Source organism: Dipodomys merriami, unplaced genomic scaffold, assembly GCF_024711535.1.
Source record: "Dipodomys merriami isolate MVZ:Mamm:240054 unplaced genomic scaffold, mDipMer1.0.p SCAF_54, whole genome shotgun sequence".
Classification (NCBI taxonomy): domain Eukaryota; kingdom Metazoa; phylum Chordata; class Mammalia; order Rodentia; family Heteromyidae; genus Dipodomys; species Dipodomys merriami.
The window spans coordinates 9,189,117-9,216,061 of record NW_027206113.1 but is presented as its reverse complement, the minus strand read 5'-3'; the positions used below and the strand labels follow the sequence as shown (position 1 = coordinate 9,216,061).

The 26,945-nt window shown below is 40.6% G+C and overlaps 1 pseudogene; it reads left to right on the top strand.

Annotated features, from left to right (window-relative positions):
• The window catches only part of LOC138811611 (tubulin beta-2 chain-like), a 48,505-nt pseudogene extending 23,141 nt beyond the window's left edge, over positions 1-25,364 (top strand).
• The last annotated feature ends 1,581 nt before the right edge of the window (positions 25,365-26,945 follow it).

The following is a 26,945-nucleotide window of genomic DNA, read 5'->3' as shown; positions in this document are numbered from 1 at the left end:
CCTTATTTGCAATATCTAGTATAGGTATGAGTCAAGCGGAAAAGGTCAGATAATGTGATGTTAGGAAAATGAACCCTTAGATATGTATTTTAATTTTTTTTCTTCCATGCATTTGTTTCTAATGCATTTATAAGATTATTTCCTTGTTGATTTGTATTTCCCTCCACCACAGTATAATCCCTGCTTCCACTATATTTGATGTCGGTATAACTTGTGGAGGAATTGGAGAAAATCAAGTCGTTTAAGGATTCAGGTGGACCTGTTGCAACAATGAGAAGTACAAATTGTCATGTAGCAAAGGAGCTTTACAAAGTTGGTGCGGGGGGGGGCGGGAGAGGGGGAGGATTGGGTCGGGTGGCGGGGGGGTGGGGGAGGAGGCTGGGAAGGGATGTGAAGGGTAAACAAAGGAGGAGGCTGCAATGCTTGATTAGGAATGTACGCATTATCTCGCCACTGTAATTGTAACCCCTCTGTACAGTATGTTCACAAAAGAAATGAAAGAAAAATTAAAATAAAAAAAGTCTCATTGACTTTCCTGCCTGGATTGGCTTTGATCCTCAGATATCAGCCTCCTTAGTAGCTAGAATTACAGGCATGAGCCACCAATGCCTAGCATACAAAAATATATATGTTAATATCTAAAAATTATAGTTCAAATATTTTATCATAAGTATGAACTTAACCATGGTTATTTTTTGATAATGAGGTTCCATTTCGTATTGTCACTACATGTGCAACATGGACTGGTCAGGCAGAGGAGTCTGTGATATTCTTATCTCCAATTAAACACAGAGAAGTTGAAGTGGAACAGTGGTTCAAGGAGCAGAGTACTAGCCTTGTGCAATAAAAAGCTCAGGGACAGCACCCAGGCCCTGTCTAAACCACAGAATTGGCACACACAGCAAACTCTCTCCCAATTTTGTTTCAGCTGAGTTGAATAACTCGTATTGTAATAGCCAAAATTCATCTTTGCCCTTTTAATTTTGTCAGGTGAACTTTTCCATTGACCCTCTAATAAACTGAGTCATCTAAGGAGACCCACAAACACTCACTTGTTGCCTGCTAATTCATTTAAGTACCACCGTTGTGAGTAATCAAATCTCTACAACTTTATACAACTTTGTATTAAAACTTAAAAACACAAACCTTTAGTGTTTCTCAGGCCTTTTGCCTCTGTGCAGCTCCCTTGTCTCCTTTTATGTCTGCTAGTCCTGAGGCTTGGATTCTGAGTCCCTAAACTGCTTTGATAAAAGCCTAATGCCCTACAACTTGAGCCACAGCCCCACTTCTGCCATTTTTCGGCTCTTAATTGCAGATAAAAGTCTCATAGGCTGTCCTGATAGGGCTAGTTTTATCTATGATTCTCAGATTTCACTCTTCTGAGTAGCAAAGATTACAGGTGCGAACCACCAGTACCAAGCTTATATGTCACTTTGATATACAAAATTTCAGTCAATTAAATCCCCGAAGTTGTAGGGATTTTTAATGACAGCAACAAAATTAATGCACATGCTATAATTAGAATATGCAATCAAAGCTTTTAAGGAGAATAATGATTTGTTCTAATTCTGCATACAAATGAACATGTTAAGATCTCTATAATAAAAGCTTTCAGGATACTGATGATATATTCATAAATCCCAGCTACTCAGGAGACTAAGATCTGAGAATCATATGTATAGCCAGTCTGGGTAGGAAAGTCTGTAATACTCTTAACTCGAATGAACCATCAACAAACCAGAGGTGGAGCCATGTCTGAAGCAGTAGGGCACAAATCTTGAGCAAAAATGCATGAGGACATTGTCTAGGCCCTGAATTCAAGCCCAGGAAAGGCACAAAAATTAAAGTTAATTAATTACAACTTGAACCCAGATATTTTGTAGACTTTTTTATTGTGAAAATACTATACAGAGGGGGTACAATTAGATGGGCAAGATAATGAGTACAGTTCTTATCAAGCATTGTAGTCTCCCCCTTTGTTTCCCCTTCCCATTCCTTCCCATCCTCTCCACACCCCGCCACCTAATCCTCCTCCCCCATCACAGTTGTAAAGTTCGTTTTCGACATAACGAGTTGTACATCTCATTGTTGCAATGAGTCCAACTGTATCCTTATTTAAATGATTTAAGACACACAAATGCTTGAACTATATGGGCCTACATTGCTGACTGTCTTTCTAATAAAGACTGAAATAATAGTTTATTATTCTACTATTATTCAATTATGCATGTTAACTTAATAATGGATATCTGCTGCCTGCTGGCTGTGTGTGGACAGGATGTTAGCTATGTTTGACAATATGGACATAGTTTTGCCAGCTTTGGATGTCACATGTTTGTGAAGGGACAGATAACAAATTAAAGAGTGATAAACATGTTTTTCCATCACTCATATCTCTTCAAAAATCAGCCTTTATCATCCTTAGAATATTTTTTTAAATTTCTACTAAAGCAGTCCTCAACACAGTTCCTGCAAATCCAATCTACATTTAATCTACATTTCCCCAAAATCATTTGGATAGGCTCACTCTTACCCTTCTTCTCTAATTAGCTTATCTGGGGCAAAGGAAAAGGACAGCCAACAATTTGGGTTTGCATTAGCCAATAATCTCAGCTACTTAGGAAGCAAGGCCAACTCAGAAAAAATATTATCAAGATCCTATCTCAGGATCAAACCCACCTGTAAATCCAATAACTCAGAAAGCTAGATGATACGATAATGGTTTGAGGCTTGCCTTGGGGTTGTAAACATAGAACCTTATAGGAAAAATAACTAAAGTTTAAAAGGCATGGCTCAAATTGCTAGAGTGACTACCTACAATGTGTAAAACCCTTCATTCAAACCTCAGAACTACCAAAAAATATTAAAAGACAAAAAACCGGACAGTTCTGACAATTCCTCAGTGCTGATGATGTAGGTTTGAGCCATACTCTGAGAATCACTGTTCTAATTAAAAGCAATTAACCTCCAAAAATGACAGATTTACCTATTTTTATCATTGTGGTAAACACACTCAAGGGCAGCTTTGTCCTTTGATGAATCTGGGAAGATTCCAGAGAGTCTGCCACATTGTGGTGGAAGCATGTGTTAAGAAAAAGCTACTCAGCTCATGGACCAAATAGGAAGCAAACAGAGCACGAGGATAAATGAGAGGAACAGGCCAGGAAAGGATATCACTTTTAAAACCCCAGGTCTTTCAACTAGGTCTTTTAACCTTCAAAGATTCCATCGCTTCCAAAAGTCTATCAAATTAGGAACTTAACAATGGATTTACTTACTGATGAGGACAGAGCACTCAAATGCAATTACTTCACTGAAGCTGCATCTCTGAACATTAATTGCTACAATGGATGACTATCCTTTTTGGAGAAATTCCAGGTCCGAACCATAATGAATATGATTTTAATGAGTAGCATTAAAAATTGGAAAAATTATGTAAGTATATCCTAATTTCTATTTAAACAATATTAACTAATACACCTTAGAATCCTAACGACCACCTCTCTACTCCTATCCTCACCAAGTTTTTAATCTCCTGTTACCTGGGGAAAAATTTCAAGCCCCAACTTTTTCCTTGTATGTCTATCAAACAATGAGATTTGTCCCACCATCAGAGATCTGGTTACTGATATCACTGAATGCCAAAGGAAATGAGTCAGAAAACCACAGATACTGCCATTGAAAAGAAGAGGGGGGACCATGAATGCACAAAAAAGAAATTTAAGGCTTAAAAATAGTTTAGAGGTCATGCACTCATTTCTCCCGCCTGTAACCCTAGGTACTAAGTCTGAGATCTAAAGATAAGAGATTGAAAGCCAGTGTTAGGAAGAAAGTTTATGAGACTCTTATTTCCAAGTAAGCACTGAAAAGGTGAATAAGCTACATCACAGTAAAAGGTCCTGAGTTCAAGACCACAAAACAGCAAACACAAAACAAAGTGATTTAATTGGAGGACAGAGGGCTGTGCATATGTGGGACTTGCCAGGGGAAGAGAGGATCTTCTCAGAGAGCCTGTCCTATGCTCAGGGTTGGGAGAGATCTCCTGAGAAGTAGTTTCTAGCATACCTACAAGTTAATCTCTGGCATACAGTGCTAGCATCCTGCTTACCTGTGTGTGTGTGTGTGTGTGTGTGTGTGTGTGTGCGTGTGTGTGTGTGTGTGTGTGTGTGTGTGTGTGTGTGTGTGTGTGTGTGTGTGCGTGTGTCCCACTATTAGGTCTTGAAAAATGGATCTCTCATTCTTACTGGGGTTCTTTGTTTTATTTTGTTTTGGCTTGTGGCTGGTGCTATGCCATATAGTTATGCCTCTAGTATCATTATTTTTGCTAATTAATTGGAGATAACAGTCTTGAAAACTTGTCAGCCTATGCTGACTTTGAACGTTGGTCCTCAGATGTCAGCTTCCTGAGTAGCTAGAATTGTATCCATGAGACAATAGTGCCTCGCATAAAATGTATGTTTAAATATGTGCTCATTGTCTTCTGCGGCTGAGTAATATAAAAATGAATATGACATCATCTTTTCCTTCACTAACCTAAGAAACTATTCTTGTTTGACTGTACTTTCATAAACGTGACTTTTCACTCCCAGTCTGCTATGCTGAAATTTTCCTTTTATTTATACATTTTTATTTATTTATTTTTATTGTCAAGATGATGTACAGTTTAGTGTTACATAAGGTAATAAATACATTTCTTGACAAACTTGTTACCCCATCCCTCAATTTTCTCCTGCTTTCTCTACCCCCATCACCCAGCCCCAAGTTGTACAGATCATTTCCAACATATTGTTTTGTTTATATTGTTGTTGTATTGGTTCCCCCCTTGACCTTTGTCTCTTCATTGTGTTACCAAACGTTTCTTTTAAAAATGCTATTTAGAGTAAAAGATCACTAAGCATGGAATTTTCTGCACTTCATCTGGTCATGTGATTGTTCATTACTCATTCCTGTTGGCAGCGAGGGCTGGTGGTGAGGGTGCCTGGGTACACAGGGTCAGAGAAGCTTCAGAAATTCCTGCCTGGATTTGACCAGAGCTAGCGCTACCGGTGGCCACTGTCCAAAGGCAGAAGCCACATTCTCAAGCAGAACTCATGAGGGAAGGAGATCATTAAAAACACTGGCATAGCTGGGTGCCAGTCGTTCATGGCTGCAATCTTAACTACTCAAGAGGCTGAATCTGAGGATCATGGTTCAAAACCAGCCCAGGCAGAAAAGTCCATGAGACTCTTTTTTGTTGTTGTTGTTCCGTCATGGGACTTGAACTCTGGGCCTGGGCTCTTCAGCTCAAGGTGAGCACTCTACCGCTTAAGCCACAGCACCACTTCTGGTTTTCTAGTGGTTTATTGGAGATAAGAGTCTCACGGACTTTCCTGCCTGGGCTGGCTTTGAACCGCGTTCCACAGATCTCAGCATCCTGAGTAGCTAGGATTACAAGCATGAGCCACCGGTGCCCGGTCCGTGAGACTCTTTTTTTTTTTATTTTTTTTTATTTTATTTGTGAACATACTGTACAGAGGGGTTACAATTACATGGGCAGGATAATGCATACATTTCTTACCAAGCATTGCAGCCTCCTCCTTTGTTTACCTTTCACATCCCTTCCCAGCCTCCCCCCTCTCCCCCCACTCAATCCTTCCCCCCCCACGACGTTGTAAAGCTCGTTTTTGACATGACAACTTGCACTTCTCATTGTTGCAACAGGTCCACCTGAATCCTTAAACGACTTTTTTTCCCCCATCTCCTCCACAAGTTATACTGACATCAAATATAGTGATAGCGGGGGTTATATTGTGGGGGAGGGACATAGAAAGCAACAAAGAAATAATCTTATAAATGCGTTAGAAACACATGCATGAAAGAAAAAACAATAAAATACATATCTAAGGGTTCATTTTCCTAACATCACATTATCTGACCTTTTCAGCTTGACTCATACATATACTAGATATTGCAAATAAGGGAAACCATGGGTTTACAGGCATGAGCCACTGGTGCCCGGTCCGTGAGAATCTTATCTCCAATAAACCACCAGAAAACCAGAAGTGGCGCTATGGCTCAAGTGGTAGAGCATTTGCCTTGAGCTGAAGACCTGAGGGACAGTGCCTAGCGTCAGACTTCAAGCCCCATGACCAACAAAAGCAAACAAACAAAACAAAAAACCACTGGCAGAGTCCCAATTGTTCATTTAGTCCACGTAGCTTCTCCCACTCTGTGAGTGTGTGAGTGTGTGTGTGTGCGTGTATATGTGTGTGATGGCCCTAGGGCTTGAATTTTTGGCCTTATACTCTCTCTTCACTTTTGTGCTCAAGGCTAGGGCTCTGTCACATGAGATACACTTGAGGTTTTTTGTTGATTAACTGGAGACAAAAGTGTCAGTTTTTGGCTATGGCTGGCTTCAAACCTCAAACCTCAGATCTTGTCCTCCTGAATAGCTCAGATTTCAGACGAGCCACCCTTTCCAACATCTTTTTATTTTATTTTTTACTTTTTTTACTATGAGAATTCCATACAGAGGAGTTACAATTACATGGGCAAGATAACGAGTACATTCCTTATCAAGCATTGTTGACTCCTCCTTTCCCCTTCCCATCCCTTCCCATACTCCTCCCCTCCCCCCAACCGATCCTCCCCCAAGTTGTTAAGTTCGTTTTTTGACATAACAACTTGTACATCTCATTGGTGCAATGGGTCCACCTGTATCCCTAGTTAAACAATTTGTTTTTTCACTTCTCCTCCACAAATTATCCCAACATCAAAAACAGTGAAAGTATGGGTTATACTGTGGTGGAGGGACATACAAAGCAACATAGAAATAATCTTTAAATATGATAGAAACAATTGCATGAAAGGAAAAAAACCCAAAAAACATCTGAATACGTACCTTGGGGTTCATTCCCCTAACATCAACTTATCTGAACTTTTCTGGTTGACTCAGACATATACTAGTTATTGCAAATAAGGGAAACCATGGGACCTATGATTCTTTGGGCCTGGCTTACTTCACTTAATATATTTTTTTTCCAAGTCTTTCCAATTCCTAACAAATGGGGCAATTCCATTCTTTCTGATGGAGGCATAGAATTCTATTGTGTATATATACCACATTTTCTTGATCCATTCATCTACCAAGGGGCATCTGGGTTGGTTCCGTATCTTAGCAATGGTAAATAATGCTGTGGTAAACATAGTTGTGCTGGGAGCTTTAGGGTGTTGTTGATTGTGAACATTTGGGTAAATGCCCAAAAGTGGGATTGCAGCTCTATGTGGAGTATTTTGAGCAACCTCCAGACTGCTTTCCAAAGTTGTTGAACAAGTTTACACTCCCACCAACAATGTAGTAAGGTTCCCTTCTGTCCACATCCCCTCCAGCATCTGTTGTAATTAGACTTCTTGATTATAGACATTCTAACTGGTGTGAGGTGGTATATCAATATTTTTTTGGTTTGCATTACTTTTATGGCTAGAGAGGTTGAGCATGTGTCTATTGGCCATTCTTCTTTCCTATTCTGAGAATTTTCCCTTTACGTCTTTAGCCCACTTATTTATTGGGGAGTTGTTTCTTTGAAGATTTGTTGTTGGGGGATTTAATTTATTGAGTTCCAGGTATATTTCAGATATAAGACCCTTGTCTGTTGTAAGGATAGTGAAGATCTTCTCCCAATCCGTGGGCTTTCTATTAATCTTGCGAACTATGTCCTTTGCCATACAGAAGCTATGCACTTTCCTTCAATCCTATTTGTCCAACTTTTCTTTGATTTCTTGTGTTTCTGGGTATCTATTAAGAAAATTTTGGCCTGTGCCAAGGAGACCTACGGTTTCTCCTACTCCATCCTGTAAAGTTTTCAGAGTGTCTGCTTTGACTCTGAGATATTTGATCCATTTGGAGTTGATTCTGGTGCAGGGAGATAGATAACAATCTAGCTTAATTTTCTACAACTAGTTAACCATTTTTGCCAGCACCATTTACTGAAGAGGCTGTCTTTCTTTCATTCTATTTTTTTTAGCTCCCTTATCAAAGATTAGATGGCTATAGGTCTGTAGGTTCATTTCTGGGTTTTCAATTCTATTCCATTGGTCCTGAGGTCTGTTCTTGTGCCAATACCAAGCTGTTTTGATTACTATGGCTTTATAGTAGAGTTTGAAATTTGGTATTGATATTCCTCCAGCAGTGTTCTTTCTGTTAAGGATCTTTTTTGCTATTCTGGGTCTTTTATTGTTCCATATGAATTTTTAGATTGCCTCTTCTATTTCCTTGAAGAATGAGGTTGGAATGTTGATAGATATCGCATTGAATTTGTAGATAGCCTTGGGAAGTATTGCCATTTTCACCATGTTGATCTTTCCAATCCAGGAGCCTGGGAGTTTTTTGTCACTTTCTAAGTTCTGTTTCGATTTCCATTTTCAGGTTTTTAAAGTTTTCATCATAGAGGTCCTTCACTTGTTTGGTTAAGTTAATTCCTAGTTATTTTATTTTTTGTAGGGCTATTCTGAATGGAGTTGTTTTCCTGATTTTAGCCACACTTTTCCCCTTGTTGGCATATAGAAAAGCCATTGATATTGGGAGATTAATTTTATACCTTGCTACTTTGCCAAAGTTTTTAATCACCATGAGTAATTTGGGAGCAGAGTCCATGGAATTCTTAAAATACAAGATCACCTCATCTTCAAAGAGGGAGAGTTTTACTTCATTTTCCCTATTTGGATCCACTTTATGTTTGGGTCTTGCCTTATTGCTGTAACTAAGCATTCTAATACTAGATTGAAGAGTAGAGGAGAGAGTGAGCATCCTTGTTTCCTTCCTGAGTTTAGAGTAAATGGCTTTAGTTTTTCACAATTGAGTATAATACTGGCTGTAGGTTTGTCATATACAACCTTTATTGTATTGAGGAATGTTCCATGGATTCCTAATTTTTCCAGAACCTTCAAAAGGGGTGGTGGATCTTGTCAAATGTTTTTTCTGCATCTATTGAGATAATCATGTGGTTCTTGTCCTTACCCTTGTTGATGTGATGAATTATGTTTATTGATTTGCGTATATTGATCCAGCACTGCATCCCTGAAATGAATCCTGTTTGATTGTGCTGTATGATGTTTTTGGATGAATTGTTGAAGCTGATTTGCCAAAATTTTGTTGAGAAGTTTGGCATCAGTGTTCATCAAAGATATGGGTCCATAGTTCTTTCTTTGATGAGTTCCTGCCTGGATTTGGGAAGATGGTTATTATAGCTTCATAGAATGAATTCGGTAGTAAACTTTCTCTTTAATTTCATTGAAGTGTTGAATGAGTACTCGTGTGATTTCTGCTTTGAAGGCCTTGTACAATTCCGCTGTAAAACAGCAGAAAGGAGGTCTCTGATTGCTATTACTATTTCAATTCTTGATATGGGCCTGTTAAGATGGTTTAACTCATCTTGGTTTAGTCTCTGCATGTCGATATTTGCTAGGAAAAGGTCCATTTTTGGCAAGTTCTCAAACTTATAAGCATAAAGTTTTGAGAAATATTCCCTTATAATATTCTGAATCTTGGTTGTTTCGGTGGTGATGTTACCATTCTCATCTCTGAGTTTATTTATTTAGGTGTGTTCTCTTCTTTTTCTGATAAGATTTGTTAAGGGTCTCTCAATTTTGTTAATGTTTTTGAAGAACCAACTCTTTCTTTTGTTGATTCTTTCTATGATTTTTTTGGATTCTAATTCATTTATTTCTGATTTAACTTTATTTCTTTCCATCTACTGGATTGGGTTTATCTTGCTGCTCTTTTTCAAGGAGGCTCAGCTGTCTCATTAAATTGTTGGTTTCAGCTCTCTCCAATTTGTTGATGTAGGAACTCAGATCTATAAACTTGCCTCTGAGTACTGTCTTTGCTGTGTCCCAGAGAAGCTGGTAGTTTGTGTGCTCATTTTTTTTGAATATCATGAACAATTGAATTTTGTTTCTAATCTCTTCCATGACCCACTGGTGGTTCAACAGTGTGTTGTTCAGCCTCCATATGTTACAGGACTTTCTTTGGTGGCTTTTGGTGTTGAGTTCTAATTTTATTCCTTTGTGGTCTCAGAGAATGCAAGGTATAACTTCAATGTTTCTGAATTTGGACAAATTTGCTTTGTGACCTAAAATGTGGTCTATTTTGGAAAATATTCCATGTGCTGCTGAGAAAAACGTGTATTCTGCTGCTGCTAGGTGAAATATTCAGTAGATGTCTGTTAAATCTAGTTGATCTATGCAGCTGTTTAGGTCTGTGGTTTCTATGTTGAGTTTTTGCTGAGTTGATCTATCTAGTGGCGATAGTGGTGTGTTAAAGTCCCCAACAATTAATGTTTTTAGATCTATATGAGATTTGAGAGAAAGGAGTGTTTCTCAGATAAATTTGGGTGTTTCGTTGTTTGGCGAATAACTATTTACAATTGTACTATCCTCCTGAAGGAGAGATCCCTTCATTAGTATGTAGCGACCTTCTTTATCTCTTCTAACTAATTTTAATTTGAAGTCTATTTTATCTGATATTAGTATTGCTACTCCTGCCTGTTTATGGGGACCGTTGCTTTGTAGATTTTGTTCCAGCCTTTCAAAGTCAAAATGTGTTTGTTTTTATGGTCCTTGCCCAATTTCTATACAAGACTGCCCAACATCTTGCTACCTTGTTATCATCTCCACTGGGTGAGAAGCACATGTGAAGGCTGTTCTGATCTAATTCACTTAGTAAAGAAAGGCATATGCAACGTGAGTAATTTTCTACATTCTGGAGTTGGAAAGCTAAGGTATAAATGATTCTTGATTTCTAGATCCGTTCCTGTTGGTGAGAAGACAAACATACTCATGAAATATTTTATTTATTAGTATGATCAATGAATTAATTCAGATCAGGCCTGAAGAAGCACCAAGCTCTTCTCCATAGCTGGTACAGGGCTGACGCTGGATGTGATGGAAAAAGATGGGGTCAGCTGAAACAAAGAGGCTACCCCTCTTGATCTTTGTCACTGTGTAGTTGGTATGTCTGAAAGAAGACCCCTCTCTCTGCCAGGTGATTGTGACTCATGCTTATAATCCACGTTATTCATGAGGCAAACATCTGAGGAATGAGGTTCAAAGCCAGCCTGTGTAGGGAAGTTCATGAGACTCATCACTAATTAGGAGCCCAAATATCTGGAAGTGAAACTGTTGCCTAAGTTCTACTCTTGACTAAAAATCAAACAAGCAAGAAAAAATACACAAACAGAAAAACTGACTGAGCCAGTCCCTGAGATCAAGCCCAAGACCAGCACAAAAGATGGAGGGGGAAGAGAAGCCCTCTCCCATACTGGAATCCCCACTCCGCACCCCCATAGAGAGTTCTCAGAGGGCTGGAGCTGACTCCTCTAGCTAAGTGTCAAGGAGCAGAAATGGAGAAAATGAGCATTTCTGGTGAAAGGAGCACTGGTGCAACAGCAAGCTGGGGCAAAAGGAAAAGGCTTCAGCCTGGCCTTTCCAATTGCACAGCAGTTATCCCAAGCCTTTTTATGTCTGAGGCCTCTGGACATATCCAAGGCAGAATATCTCTATTTTAGATTATAAAAAATACTGTGCTACTTCATCAGCTGAAACCTTTAAAATGGAGATATTTGATAACTATTTTCCTATACACAAAGATGAAATCTACTGCTCATTTAAAAACAAATCCAAGGAAAGAAATATAAGTGCAATGGGAAAATGCTTGCCTTACATGCATGATGTCCTGGTTTCCATCTAAAGCATTGGAGAAAAAAATGAGAAAACATGGAAAAACCGCCCAGAGTTATCAGAGCATAAAAAGAGCATGTCTGTGCAATGGAGGCAAAGTCTCTCTCCCACAGAAGTTCTCTTTTACTTTGGCCTTGAGCAGTCCTGTGTGCAGGCTCCTTGACATCATATCATGGCCCATCGCCCCTGGAACAATGAACACTGTGATGAGGTGACTATACCCCAGAGGTAGGTACCAAAATTATAACTTACTCAGAAGGACTAAAGAATGCATAAAGATCTTGGGTTGGCTTTGTGGAGCTTCTGACTAGGCCTGGGGAGTGATATGACCTGCAGACTGTCCAATGGTCATGAGAGACATATAGATCATTCCTAAAGACACCTCATTAATACCTACATAACCCACACCAACTAGTGCCTTCCCTCCCATGGGCCTCTCCTGTCTAGCAAGGGTTCTGATGGTCTTTTCCGTCAATAAAGTTATGCTGTCTTACCTCTTCCTTTTTGTCTGTAGACTCTTTCCTCAAACAAAGGAGACAAAGGACCTGATCCAGGTGTTACATTTTATTTTTCTTGTCAGTCGAAAGGCTTGAACTCAGGACCTAGACACTGTCCCTCAAGGCTAGTGCTTTTGCACTTTGAGCCACAGGACCACTTCTGGTTTTCTGGTGGTTAATTGGAGATAAGTCTCAAACTTTTCTGCCTAGGCTGGATTGAAACTCTGAAGTTCAGATCTCAGCGTCCTAAATAGCTAGGATTACAGGTGTGTGAGCCACCAGTGCTGGACAAATGGTTGTGTGTGTGTGTGTTTGTGTGTGTGTGTGTGTGTGTGTGTGTGTGTGTGTGTGTGTGTGTGTGTGTGTGTGTGTGTGTGTGTGTGTGTGTTGGTCCTAAGGCTTAAATTAATGCATAAACATTGATTTGGATTTTTTTTTGCTGAAGATTAGTGCTCTACCACTTCAGTCATAGTTGTACTTTGGGATTTTTGGTGGTTAATTAGGGATAAGAATCTCAATGAATTTTCTTGCCTGGACTGGCCTTGAACTTAGATCCTCAGATCTTAGTCTGCTGAGTATCAAGAAATACCAGCTAAAGCCACCACCACTACAGCTGAGTATTCTATTTTATTCCATTCTCTGCTAACTCATGATAAAGAGGCTCTCTCCTAAATTCCCATAGATTTTAGAGTGCTGTGTGGAATACCAGCTATACACAAGTAATGAAAGCTGAAAATCTCAATGGGAAAATGGTGCCCTTCTATGGATATTCTGCATCATTCACTATAGTACTGAGCAGTCCCATATGCAGACACTATACATCCCATCACCATGGCACTGAGCAGTCTTGTGAACAGAGCCATAGACATTGGATCAATATTGCCCTGAGCAGTCCTGTGTGTAGACCCCAAAGATATCAAATAACCATGACCTTGATAGTTAAGCATGTGACCTCTACATTAGGATAAAAACCCAACAGTGAAGACTTTCATAGGGGAGGCTGGACGTGAGGGAAGTGTTTATTAGAGGAAAGTGGCTGCTAAAAGATCTGAAGTGGGTGGGTGACATGATGGAGTAGGGTCTTGGAAAGCCTCTACTGAGAGGTATGTGGCCATGGTGTCTTCAAGGAGCAGATGTGTCAGTGTTAGGGAAGAAATGACTAAAAGAAGGATTCAGCTTGTTTCCCCTGGGGTCTATGGAATTCATTTGCTAGGAACAACCAGGATATAATCTGTGTATGAGAAACAAAGGTTTCACCTATCATCCACCCAATGCATGGGGATGAGACTCTGGTCCAGGGAAACCTTGTGCTGAGTGGCTGACATCACTAAGTCACACATCTGTGAGTACCCATCATGTTTGCAGACTCAACACCTAGGTATACCATGTGTGATTGGAACAAACGCATTCCCGGTGTGTCCCTTGGGCACTGATGATACTCTAGCACAGGTTTGGTGGCAACACAAAAAGGGCTCAAGATAAAAGCATTCAGGATCCACCAGCTTTGGTGCCCAGGAAGCAGATAAAAGTTCTGTTTTGAAGATGGCGGAGGAGAAGCTGGAATCTGAACAAGCTCTCGCATAGAAAGTAGTTTTAGAATTCCAGTGAACAGTCCTAAGCCAGAGAATCACACCAAGTGTGCCATCACAGGACAGAGAGTTAGACAAGAGAGGGGAAGCCAAGGAAACGCATCAGCTGCCGCTCCGGCGGCGGAGTCGCGGCGGCGACCACCGCCGCGGAGTCATACCTGAGACACAGAGTCGGGGACGAAGGAGCCAGACGCAGCGGACGAGCGGATTCTACTCAACACAAACAAGAACCGACAAGGAGCGAACATCTTCATCCTGCTGTTTGCAGACCAGAGACGACCCAGGATCCAAGACTCGGCGTGAGTACAAGCCCTAGGTCCTCACTCCTCAGGGAGCAGAGGAGGGAAGGCCACCCCTCCACCCCCAGCACCGGTGATCTCCATCTTGGATACCGACAAAGCTCGGAGGAGCTGCTAGCTCCAGCTCAGGCCTTGGAATAAAATGAGTCATTTAGCAGGTCACAAGAACTTAAATGCGAAGTGACCGGCCAGACTCAGCTCCATCCAGGGAAAAGTCACCCAGCTCAGGCGCCAGCCATCGGAGTGCCTTGCCTCGCTGGGTAACCAGAGCCAGAGGCTGCCCCTCCCTCTAGCAGCCACCACAATCAATTGAAAAACAGAAACCCTGAGAATGGCTCCAGGCTGGGCGCTGTGAGCTTTATCACAAAATAGCCCCAGGAAAAAGCTACTGTTTGTTGAAAGGCCTCAACTGTACCCAGAACCTAGCCTCATCACCAGATCCCCCTCTTTTGTGACTCTCAAAGCAGACCACCCTCCCAGAAAACTAACTTGGGAGGGGGATCTCAAAATCTTGGGTAAAGCAGAGCATTTTTCTGCCTCTTCTAACCAACCGACTTAAGAAACCAATCAAGCCACAGGACCTCAAGCTGACCAGAGACTCCAACAAGAGACTGGTTGCAGACAAAAGGGAGATACAGGATTCTTCCCACTCCTCCCCCCCCCAAAAAAAAAAATCAAAAGACTTTTTTTTTCTTTCTTTTCTTTTTTTTTCTTCTTCTTCTTTTCTTTTTTTTTGCTTGTTTTTTGTTTTTTGTTACCTTATATATATATATATATATATATATATATATATATATATATATATATATATATATATATGTAATTTTTTTCCCTTCTAAAACTTTTATTAATCTTTAATTTTTGCCTCTTCTGAAAAAATAATTGTTTTCCAGTAACTTTTTTTTTTCTCATCTTATAATTTTTATTTTAGGAATACGTGAATGAGAGTTTTCCTTTCTTTTCTTGTCTTCTTTCTCTTTTTCTTTCTTTCTTAATTATCTTTTTGTTTTTTTATCTAGCTCTACTGAACTTCTGATCTTTTCTTCTCCCTTTCCCATCCTTAAAGATTTTCACATCTCCTCTATGTCCCTCCCCTTCTCTGAACATATTCACATTCCTCTCTAAATAGACGGTCTTTTAACCTCTATAATAACATTAATTTTTACGTTTCTATTCTTTTTCTGGTCTCTCTTTATTCCCCTTTCCGTCTCTTCTTTTTCTCTCTCTCTCTACTTGCATCCTACCCAACCCATTTCTTGCACTGTGATTAGGACATAGTTAACTCTCCCTGTGCCTCCCCACACCAATCTATTCCCATTTTTTACCCACATCTCTCCCTAATCATAATAATTTCTGGTTTTCCAAATTCTTTTCTGCGGTTCCAAGTCCTTTAACATATAGTCGTTTGATGTTGAATAGATGTATCTGTTGAACTAGATTGTATCTGTAGACTATTGACGGTACAAATGCAAACTTTGGTTGATGGTTGCCTTAAGATAGTGTTCTAGCACAAAACTGTGGTGCAATCTTCATCTCAAATGGGCCGAGTAAGCCGGAAAAACACAAGAAAAATGGCAAATTCGGGTATCTCAATTCCCAACCTTGATAATAAGGGATTAGAACAGATAAAGAATAATCCAGATGAGAGTTCCCAAACAGCTCTACAAACACTAATAGCAAACATGATAAATGAGAAGTTTGACAATGTACAAAGTACTCTGTATGAGCGTGATAGGGAGAGAGAGGAGGCATCCCAGAAGTTTATACAGGAATATCATAAGCGTGAGGAAGCTTCTCAAAAACTGATACAGGATTTGCGTGAACAACTTGAGAATACTCAAAGAGAAAGGGAGGAATGGCATGAGCAGGCAGAGAACACTCAAAGAGAACTGCAGGAATCCCACAGAAGGGAGGAAACTAATGAAAGAGTAATTCACGAATTAAGAGACCAGGTAGAGAATACACAAAGATCACTAAAGGCATTCATGGAATCCATTAACAAAGAGCTGAAGGAAGTCAGGGAGACCACAAAGGGAATGCTGAATGGAACCCAACAGAAGGAATGGGAGTCCAAAGAAACCATAACCAATCAACTAAGTGATTTGAGAACAAACACTGAACACCAAATTAAGGAAGTAAAGAAATTCATAGAAGACCTAAAACAGAGCTTCAACAAAGAACTTGAAGCCATCAAAGCTGACCAATTAGAAGGAAAAGAGATAAAAAACAAAGTAGAAAGTCTGGACAGCAGGTTAGACCATGCAGAAGATCGAATCTCAGGGATTGAAGACAGCCTAGATATTATAGAGAAAGAACATACAACCATCCAAGACAAGTCCAAGAAATATGATAGGTCTATCCAACACCTGGAAGACACCATCAGAAGGCCCAATCTAAGGATAATGGGTGTAGAGGAGCACCTAGAAACAGAAGTTAATGGTCTAGGAAATTTGTTTAACAGGATCCTAGCAGAGAACTTCCCAAACATACAAAAAGATAGGCCTATTCAGATACAAGAAGCTTTTAGAACCCCAAATAGACCAGACCAGAATAGGACATCCCACCGTCACATTATCATCCAAACAGGATCAACCCAGACCAAGGAAAAGATCCTTAAAGCTGTCAAGGAGAAAAGGTTAATCACCTATAAAGGGAAACCAATTAGAATAACCTCAGATTTCTCAGCAGAGACAATCAAAGCAAGAAGAGCCTGGAATGACATATGCCATGCCCTAAAAACAAAAAACTATCAACCAAGAATACTGTACCCAGCTAAACTCTCCTTCATAACTGAAGGCCAAATAAAAACCTTCCATAGCAAAGAAAAATTGAAACAATACATCTCCACCAAACCAGCCCTACAAAAGATTTTTAAGTCCTACACATAGAAAACCAACAAGAACGCAACAAAGGCCAAAAAACTGCACCTAAACTGAGAATCCAAGAACCTTAGGAAGAACCCAGCTTTCACAGCCCCCAAGAAGGTGGATAACATGGCAGGAACTCCCAAATACCTCTCAGTCCTACCTCTTAACGTTAACGGACTGAACTCTCCAATTAAGCGACATAGTCTGTCTAATTGGATTAAAAAACAAGACCCTTCTATCTGCTGCCTGCAGGAGTCACATCTTGCCCATAAAAACAAACATATTTTCAAGGTTAAAGGCTGGAACAAAATCTACCAAGCAGACAGCCCTCATAAACAGGCGGGAATTGCAATCCTAATATCAGATAAAATAGACTTCAAATTAAAATTCGTGAGAAGAGATAAAGAAGGTCGCTACATACTAATTAAAGGATCTCTCCTTCAGGAGGATATTACAATTCTAAATATCTATTCGCCAAACAATGGAGCACCCAAATTTATCCAAGAAACACTACTTTCCCTCAAATCCCATATAGATCCAAAGACATTAATTGTTGGGGATTTTAACACACCACTCTCCACACTAGATAGATCAACTCGGCAAAAACTCAACAGAGAAACCGCAGATCTAAACAGCTGCATAGATCAACTAGACTTAACAGACATTTACCGAACATTTCACCCAGCAGCATCAGAATACACGTCCTTCTCAGCAGCACATGGAACGTTTTCTAAAATAGATCACATTTTAGGCCACAAAGCAAACTTCTCTAAATTCAGAAACATTGAAATTATACCTTGCATTCTCTCTGACCACAAGGGAATAAAATTAGAACTCAACACCAAAAGCCACCAAAGAAAGTCCGGTATCACATGCAGGCTGAACAACACACTGCTGAATCATGAGTGGGTCATGGAAGAGATTAGAAAGGAAATTCAAATGTTCATGCTATTCAACAAAAATGAACACACAAATTACCAGCTCCTCTGGGACACAGCAAAGGCAGTACTCAGAGGCAAGTTTATAGCTCTGAGCTCCTACATCAACAAATTGGAGAGATCTGAAACTAGCAATTTAATGACACATCTAAACCTCCTTGAAAAAGAGCAGCAAGATAAACCCCAATCCAGTAGACGGAAAGAAATAATCAAAATTAAATCAGAATTAAATGAATTAGAATCTACAAAAACTATAGAAAGAATCAACAAAACAAAGAGTTGGTTCTTCGAAAAACTTAACAAAATTGACAGACCCTTAGCAAACCTTATCAGAAAAAGGAGAGAACACACCCAAATTAATAAACTCAGAGATGAGAATGGAAACATCACCACGGAAACAACCAAGATTCAGAACATTATAAGGGAATACTTCTCAAAACTTTATGCTAATAAGTTTGAGAACTTGACAGAAATGGACCTTTTCCTAGCAAATATTGACATGCCAAAACTAAACCAAGATGAGTTAAACCAGCTTAACAGGCCCATATCAAGCATTGAAATAGAAACAGCAATAAGAGACCTCCCAGCTAAGAAAAGTCCAGGACCAGATGGTTTTACAGCGGAATTTTACAAGGCCTTCAAAGCAGAGCTCACACCAATACTCCTCCAACTCTTCAATGAAATTGAAAGAGAAAGCTCACTACCGAACACATTCTATGAAGCCATCATAACCCTCATCCCAAAACCAGGCAGGGACTCATCAAAGAAAGAGAACTATAGAACCATTTCTTTGATGAACATTGATGCAAAACTTCTCAACAAAATTTTGGACAATCGACTTCAACAATTCATCCAAAAAATCATACACCATGATCAAACAGGATTCATTTCAGGGATGCAAAGCTGGTTCAATATACGCAAATCAATTAATATTATTCATCACATCAATAGGAGCAAGTATAAGAACCACATGGTTATCTCAATAGATGCAGAAAAAGCATTTGACAAGATCCAACACCCCTTTATGATGAAGGTTCTGGAAAAATTAGGAATCCATGGAACATTCTTCAATACAATAAAGGCTGTATATGACAAACCTACAGCCAGCATTATACTCAATGGTGAAAAACTAAAGCCATTTCCTCTTAACTCAGGAACAAGACAAGGATGCCACTCTCTCCAATTCTCTTCAATCTAGTATTAGAATGCCTAGCTACAGAAATAAGACAAGATGCAGACGTAAAGGGGATCCAAATAGGGAAAGAAGAAATAAAACTCTCCCTCTTTGCAGATGACATGATCTTGTATTTAAAGAATCCCATAGACTCCACTCCCAAATTACTCAAGCTGATTCAAAACTTTGGCAAAGTAGCAGGTTATAAAATATAACCCCCCAAAATCAATGGCTTTTCTATATGCCAACAATGAGAAAAGTGTGGCTGAAATTAGGAAAGCAACTCCATTTGTAATAGCCCCACAAAAAATAAAATACCTAGGAATTAACTTAACCAAAGAAGTGAAGGACCTCTATGATGAAAACTTTAAAATCTTGAAAAAGGAAATCAACACAGAACTTAAAAAATGGCAAAACCTCCCATGCTCCTGGAATGGCAAGATCAACATCGTGAAAATGGCAATACTTCCCAAGGCTATCTACAAATTCAACCCGATACCTATCAAAATTCCACCCTCATTCTTTAAGGAAATAGAGGAGGCAATCCAAAAATTCATATGGAACAATAAAAGACCCCGAATAGCAAAAACGCTCCTCAATGGAAAGAACACTGCTGGAGGAATATCAATACCAAATTTCAAACTCTACTATAAAGCCATAGTAATCAAAACAGCTTGGTATTGGCATAAGAACAGACCTCAGGACCAATGGAATAGAATTGAAAACCCAGAAATGAACCTACAGACCTATAGCCATCTAATCTTCGATAAGGAAGCTAAAACAATAGAATGGAAGAAAGACAGCCTCTTCAGTAAATGGTGCTGGCAAAATTGGTTAACTACATGTAGAAAACTAAAGCTAGATCCTTATATATCACCCTGCACCAGAATCAACTCCAAACGGATCAAAGACCTTGAACTCAAAGCAGACACTCTGAAAACATTACAGGATGGAATAGGAGAAACCCTAGGTCTCCTTGGCTCAGGTCGAAATTTTCTGAATAGAGACCCGGAAGCACAACAAATCAAAGAAAGGTTGGACAAATGGCATTGCATAAGATTGCAGAGCTTCTGCAGGGCAAATGACATAGCTGGCAAGATCAATAGAAAGCCCACGGATTGGGAGAAGATCTTTACTAGCCATACAACGGACAAGGGTCTCATATCTAAAATATACTTGGAACTCAAAAAATTAAACCACCCAACAACAAATCCTCAAAGAAACAACTGCCCAATAAATAAGTGGGCGAAAGACTTAAAGAGAAGCTTCTCTGAAGAAGAAAGAAGGATGGCCAATAGACACATGAAGAAATGTTCAACATCCCTAGCCATAAAAGAAATGCAAATCAAAACAACATTGAGATATCACCTCACTCCAGTTAGAACAGCAAAAATCAAGAACTCTAACAACAACAGATGCTGGAGGGGATGTGGACACAAAGGAACCTTACTTCATTGTTGGTGGGAATGTAAACTTGTTCAACCACTTTGGAAAGCAGGATGGAGGTTCCTCAAAAGACTTCACATAGATCTCCCCTATGATCCAGCAATCCCACTTTTGGGCATTTACCCAAATGTTTACAAACAAGACCACACTAAAGCTACCAGCACAACTATGTTTATTGCAGCATTATTTACCATAGCTAAGACATGGAACCAACCCAGATGCCCCTCAGTAGATGAATGGATCAAGAAAATGTGGTATATATACAGAATGGAATTCTATGCCTCCATCAGAAAGAATGACATTTCCCCATTTGTTAGGAAATGGAAAGGTTTGGAAAAAATTTTATTAAGTGAAGTAAGCCAGGCCCAAAGAAGCATAGGTCCCATGGTTTCCCTTATTTGCAATATCTAGTATAGGTATGAGTCAAGCGGAAAAGGTCAGATAATGTGATGTTAGGAAAATGAACCCTTAAATATGTATTTTAATGTTTTCGTTTCTTTCATGCATGTGTTTCTAAAGCATTTATAGGATTATTTCTTTGTTGCTTTGTATGTCCCTCCCCCACAATGTAACCCCCGCTTTCACTATATTTGTTGTCAGTATAACATGTGGAGGAGATGGGGACAAACAAGTCGTTTAAGGATTTAGGTGGACCTGTTGCAACAATGAGAAGCACAAAATGTCATGTCAAAACCAGCTTTACAATGTCGGTGTGGGGGGGGAGGGGGTTATAATTGGGTGGGGGGAGGGGGGTAAAATTGGGCGGGGGGAGGGGGGAGGCGGGGAAGGGAAGTGAAGGGTAAACAAAGGAGGAGGCTGCAATGCTTGGTAAGAAATATATGCATTATCCTGCCCATGTAATTGTAGCCCCTCTGTACAGTATGTTCTCAAATAAAATAAAATACAATTAATTAAAAAAAAAAGTTCTGTTTTGAAGCAGGCCATCATGTTGATACTGAAAACCTAATAACTGAATCACATATTTTGTCTCTATGATCTCAAAGAATGAGTTCATGGATGCAGAGGGAAGAATAAAACAGCAATGATTTATTGAAGAAGAGAATATCAAATGTCTTGCTAGACAGGAGGGGTCCTAAGGGAAGGTACTTACTGGGTTGCTTTGTACAGGGTTTAATTGTCTGTAGGAGAGAGCTATATGACTCTCAAGGTCATAGGAAAGTCTGTGGCCATATCCATCCCAGACCCAATCAGAGATGTCACACAGCTTGTATGAGATATCTGAATCCTTTAGCCATTTTAATGGATGTCTGGTCCAGCAGACACCTGTGAGGCTCAATCAGGTCACTGTTCACATGGAAGTCTACTAGTGGCTCAATTGATAGAGCTTCTCTTCTAGCTTTGTGTTGTGTTGTGGTGTGTGTGTGTGTGTGTGTGTGTGTGTGTGTGTGTGTGTGTGTGTGTGTGTGTGTGTGTGTGTGCGTGTGTGTGGTTAATTGGAAATAAGAGTTCCAAGTACATTCCTTCCCTTCTGAGACAACACTGAACCATGATCCTCAGATCTCAGCCTCTTGATTAGCTAGGATTATAGATTTGATCCGTAAACAAAGGGCTGAAAAAATAGTCTTTTAATAAGTTCATAACTTCATTTAAAGAAGTATGAAAACAGCACCATTAGTTAAAATTCAATCACCCCTCAGTATCCTCATGGAATGGGCTCGAGGACCCCCACCAATAACAACATCTTCACACACTCAAGTTCTTTATATAAAATAGTATTTGTATAGAACCTACAAATAATCTGCCACACACATTCAAGTGTCTCTACATGACATCATACTTAATAACAGGTACATGCTATGTAGCCAGTGGATTTACTATAGAGTACAGTACAAGTATATGAGAAGAAAATAGTGTATAATTATTTCCCTTGACAAGCCACATTTGGTGGAATCTACAGTGTTGGAATGTGCAGAGACAATAGCAGGTGAATTAAAGGTGAACCTGAAGATGAAAACTGGCAGGAATGGAGACGAGAAAAATGTGAGGAGGTGGAGAAGGAATGGGTTAAGGCCTGAGGCATTTGGAACTGGAGAAGAGGAGCCAGTGGCCCAATTAACAGTACTAGGGAAGGAAAAGGGATGAAGAGGAAGGATTAGTTCACATATATTTGTTCTTATCCTATCAAGATTTATTTAGCTTCCTTCAGAATTGAAGTTCTAAGAGAATTATCAGAATTCTCAAGTCCATTCCTTACTAAGTCAGAAATGGATTTCATCTCACAAGATGGTAATCACAAAAATATTCAACATCTCCATGGAAGTTTTAAAGGCTAATATCAATCAATGACTTGAATTACCTTGGCAAGGAAGACACCTGTAAGGATTTATGGGTGAGTAACTTTAAAAAACTCCAACAATGACAACTGGCTCTTAACAGCCCAACACTCATCATGAAGCAATGAGCTTTTCCTTCAATGTTGTCTTTTCCATTTTTTTTTTGTGAAGCAAGATTACCATATTGTTCCTCTGTAATTTGAGAGACAGTGTCAAGAAAGAGAATGGATAAGTTTGAATCACCTCTTGATGACAAGAAAGCTGAAGCAATTTGATTGTCTCATGACTGTCTCATTGGCCAAGGGGCAAAATGGGTAGTCACATTTGAGAGGCATTTTCCATCCACCTTCCAAATGCATTTCTACTTTCTTCTGTCTGTTCTGAATCCACATAAGCTAGCTTATATTGACTGCATCAGTAAAGACTGACTAGCCCTGGAGGATTGGCAGGGATGGGATGGTGTGCAAAAGGCAGAAGTGACCAGGAGGCCTGAAAAGAAGGGAGGGCTGAAGTGAGAGAACCACTGCTAATCTCCTCTTCAAAAAATCCCTCAATGGCTGAACCAATCTTTTCTGTTTCCATGTCTCAAATGCTGTAATTTCTGTAATGAATGCTGAGAGTCACTCAGAATCATAAGCTCTGCCCCTAAGTTTCTTGTCAATTATAGGCCTACGTCAACTCTTGTCTCCACAGGCAAAAAATATGTTCCTCGGGCCATCATGGTGGACCTAGAGCCTGGAACCTTAGACTCAGTGAGATCAGGACCATTTGGCCAGAGCTTCAGGCCAGACAACTTCATATTTGGTATGTCATCATGGTCTATGGGTCCTAACATCCAGGCACTCCAGTGCTGGGCTGAGCCTTTATACACCTAGATATTGTCCTCACCTAACCCACCTATTCCAGTCCACTGGAGTCATGCCCCTGGCCACTCAGACAGCTCAGATCAGTGCAACTCTGCAAGCCCTCCATGACAAAGAAGCCTCTGAATGGAAAGATCAGCAATCAGGGAAAGCCTCCAACAAGGTTTCAGCACTGCTGGTCATTTCAAAGGCCCGGCAATAACAGAGAACTACTTCAGGACACCAGAAATCAAAGCATAGCTATGTGTGAGCAAGGTGCAGACAAGTGCTTGCAGCTTAGCTTTCCTATGATCACAATGTGCTCCTGTCCCTCCTGTGAAACTAATTACATTTCCAGTATTGAGGCAGGCTCTGTTCTTCATTTCTACAAGTAGTTGATTTGGGTTAAAATGTATCTTCCTCCACATTGTCTTTATTTCTTTAGAACCTGGGTGATTTGTAGGGTCCCAGATACAATGAAAACATTTCCTTTATTTCACCAAAGTTATCTAAATTAAAAGCAAAGGTTGGCTCAGAAGAGTCCTGTTGTCTTCAAAATGCAAATGGCACAGTAAATATTCTTGGAGTGTGTGTCCCATCATGGCTTGTGTCTGATAGGCCAGAGCAGGGCAACCAATAACTGGACCAAGGGCTACTACACAGAGGAAGCTGAGCTGGTGGAGCCGGTACTGGATGTGGTGAGGCGGAAGTCAGAAAGGTGTGACTGTCTACAGGGTTTCTAGCTGGCCCACTCTTTGGGAGGTGGCACCGGGTCAAGCATGGGCACCCTGATTCTCAACAATATTCAAGAGGGGTACCCAACCCACACCATGAACACCTTCAGTGTCATGCCCTCCCCGAAGGTGTCAAACACAGTGCTGGAACCCTACAACGCGATCTTCTCTGTCCACCAGCTGGTGGAAAATGCAGATAAAACTTTCTGCATCGACAACAAGGCCCTGTACAACATCTGCTTCTGTAACTTGAAGCTGCCCACGCCCAACTATGGCGACCTGAACCACCTGGTGTCAGGCACCAACAGCGGGGTTACCATCTGCCTGTGCTACCCTGGCCAGCTGAATGCAGACCTGCACAAGCTGGCCTTGAATATGGTGCTCTTTCCCGCCTGCACTTCTTCATGCCTGGCTTTGTGCCCCTGGCCAGCCGTGCCAGCCAGCAGTACCATGCTCTCTCGGTACGCGAGCTTCACCCAGCAGATATTTGACCCTAAGAACTTGATGGTCACCTGTGATCTCCGCCATGGCTGCTACCTGACAGCGGCTGCCATCTTCCGAGGCTGAATGTCCATGAAGAGGTGGATGAACAGATGCTCAACGTGCAGAACAAGAACAGCAGCTACGTTGGAGACTGGATCCCCAACAATGTGAAGACGGCTGTGTGTGACATCCCCCCTTCCCTTCCCCCCCACCCCACCCCCACATGGACTCACGATGTCGGCCACCTTCATCGGCAAAAACATAGCCATCTAGGATCCCTTCAAGTGCATCTCAGAGCAGTTCAGTGGCATGTTCCAGTGCAATGCATTCTTGCACTGGTACATAGGTGAGGGCATAGATGAGATGGAGTTCACTGAAGCTGAGAGCAATATCAATGACCTGGTGTCCGAGTACCAGCAGTGCCAAGATGACACTGCTGATGAACAGGGGGAATTTGAAGAAGACTTGGTGGAGGAACTAGTTTAAGACTTCCCATTGCTAGCAGTGCAACAGGAGTGTCAGAGCCTGCCTACTTCTCAAATTAATGGTGCTTTCCTGAGCTCCTGTTGTCCTGGAGTGGGATCCTTGCTGTGTATCATTATGCACAGCCTTTCCTGTCAGAAACTCACTGGTGGTGAATGTAAAAATACAGATTTCTTTTAAATATAATTATATGAAAGCCTTATTTATATAAATAAAGAAGTATACATTTTATACTCTTAGTCCTTATTCTTCTTAAGAATCCCTTTTATTCTTTCAATGTATTTGAAATATAAAGGTGGCCAGCAGGATTTAATCTTAGCAATATAGGACTGGTGCTCAAGAGGAGTTTCAAATTCATGGTATTTCTTCTATTTTGAAGAGGAGTATGACAAATGCCAATATTTTTTATTTTCCCTGGCCCAGTTTTAAAGTTAGCAATCTCTCAATAGCATGCCAGTAGCAAAAAAGCAGTTTGAAGAGAAAGAAAACTGAAACTAGATATTACAATTTTCCTAGTACCAATTTGATGTTTGGAGTACTGACAGGATTGACGTTCAAGGCTTGTCTGGGCACTGAGGTAGCAGGGCCTCTTCCTCCTTCATTCTGACACAGGACTGGCTATACCTGCCACCCATTACACATTCCTCTTTGGGAATGGAACCACAAAAGGCAGTTATGAATACTGGCCATTACACATCTACTTCTCCTTCACACAATGATAGGTTCTTGTCTCATGCCCCATCAGAGGGATTGCAGTCACATTCTCCAGAAACTGTAGCAGGAACCCCGATCCCTGTGCTTACAGTGAAGCAGAACTCACAGGATGAGTGCAAGATCTTGGTTGCCAGGGTAGTTTCTCAAGGCATCTGGCAACATTAAGGACAGAAGTGAGTCTAGCTCTTTGAGGGAGTGAAAAGCTGACCAGCCCCATAGTGTATCAAGAACTGCTTGATTCTGTCCTTCCAAGTGAAGGAGAGAAGGGGAGACATGGCCCAATGACCCATTCTCATACTCACTTTTCCAGCATTCAAAGCTATCTGAGGCCCAGGGGGAGTTGTAAGGACAAAAGGGATGCATGGAGCTAGCCTATTGGGTATGGTTACTTTACATGAGTAAGATGGAAATCTCAATTGCTTAGAACCTACAATGGCCAGGAAGAGGTCGAACACTTCTGTTTTCACAGGAGGCCACATCAGTCAAGGGTTCTTTTTGCCAGAATCTTTCACTCTTCTTGCAGTGAGGCTTCAGGTAGGTTGTCTGTGCCAGGCATTCCTGCATGGCCACCAATAACCTGTAAGCCCCTTTTTATTCAGAAACAGGACCTATGGGAATTTAGCAACTTTTAGAAAGCTCTAAGGAAAAGATACTACTGGGTGAGTTGCAAGTTCCTTGCTGCTAGTAAAGTTGGGAAATAGTAATTTCCCTAAGCTTTCCTCTACCAGGCCTGAGGTTGGTAGGGTGGAGATGAGTGGGGTACAGATCTTTAAGCCAAGCTGATCTCACTCATTAGAAAGTAAACTTCCCCAGGGGGTGATCTGTGACTAGAAGCAAGATGTTTTCTGTCCTTGCCCCAAGGCATATCAA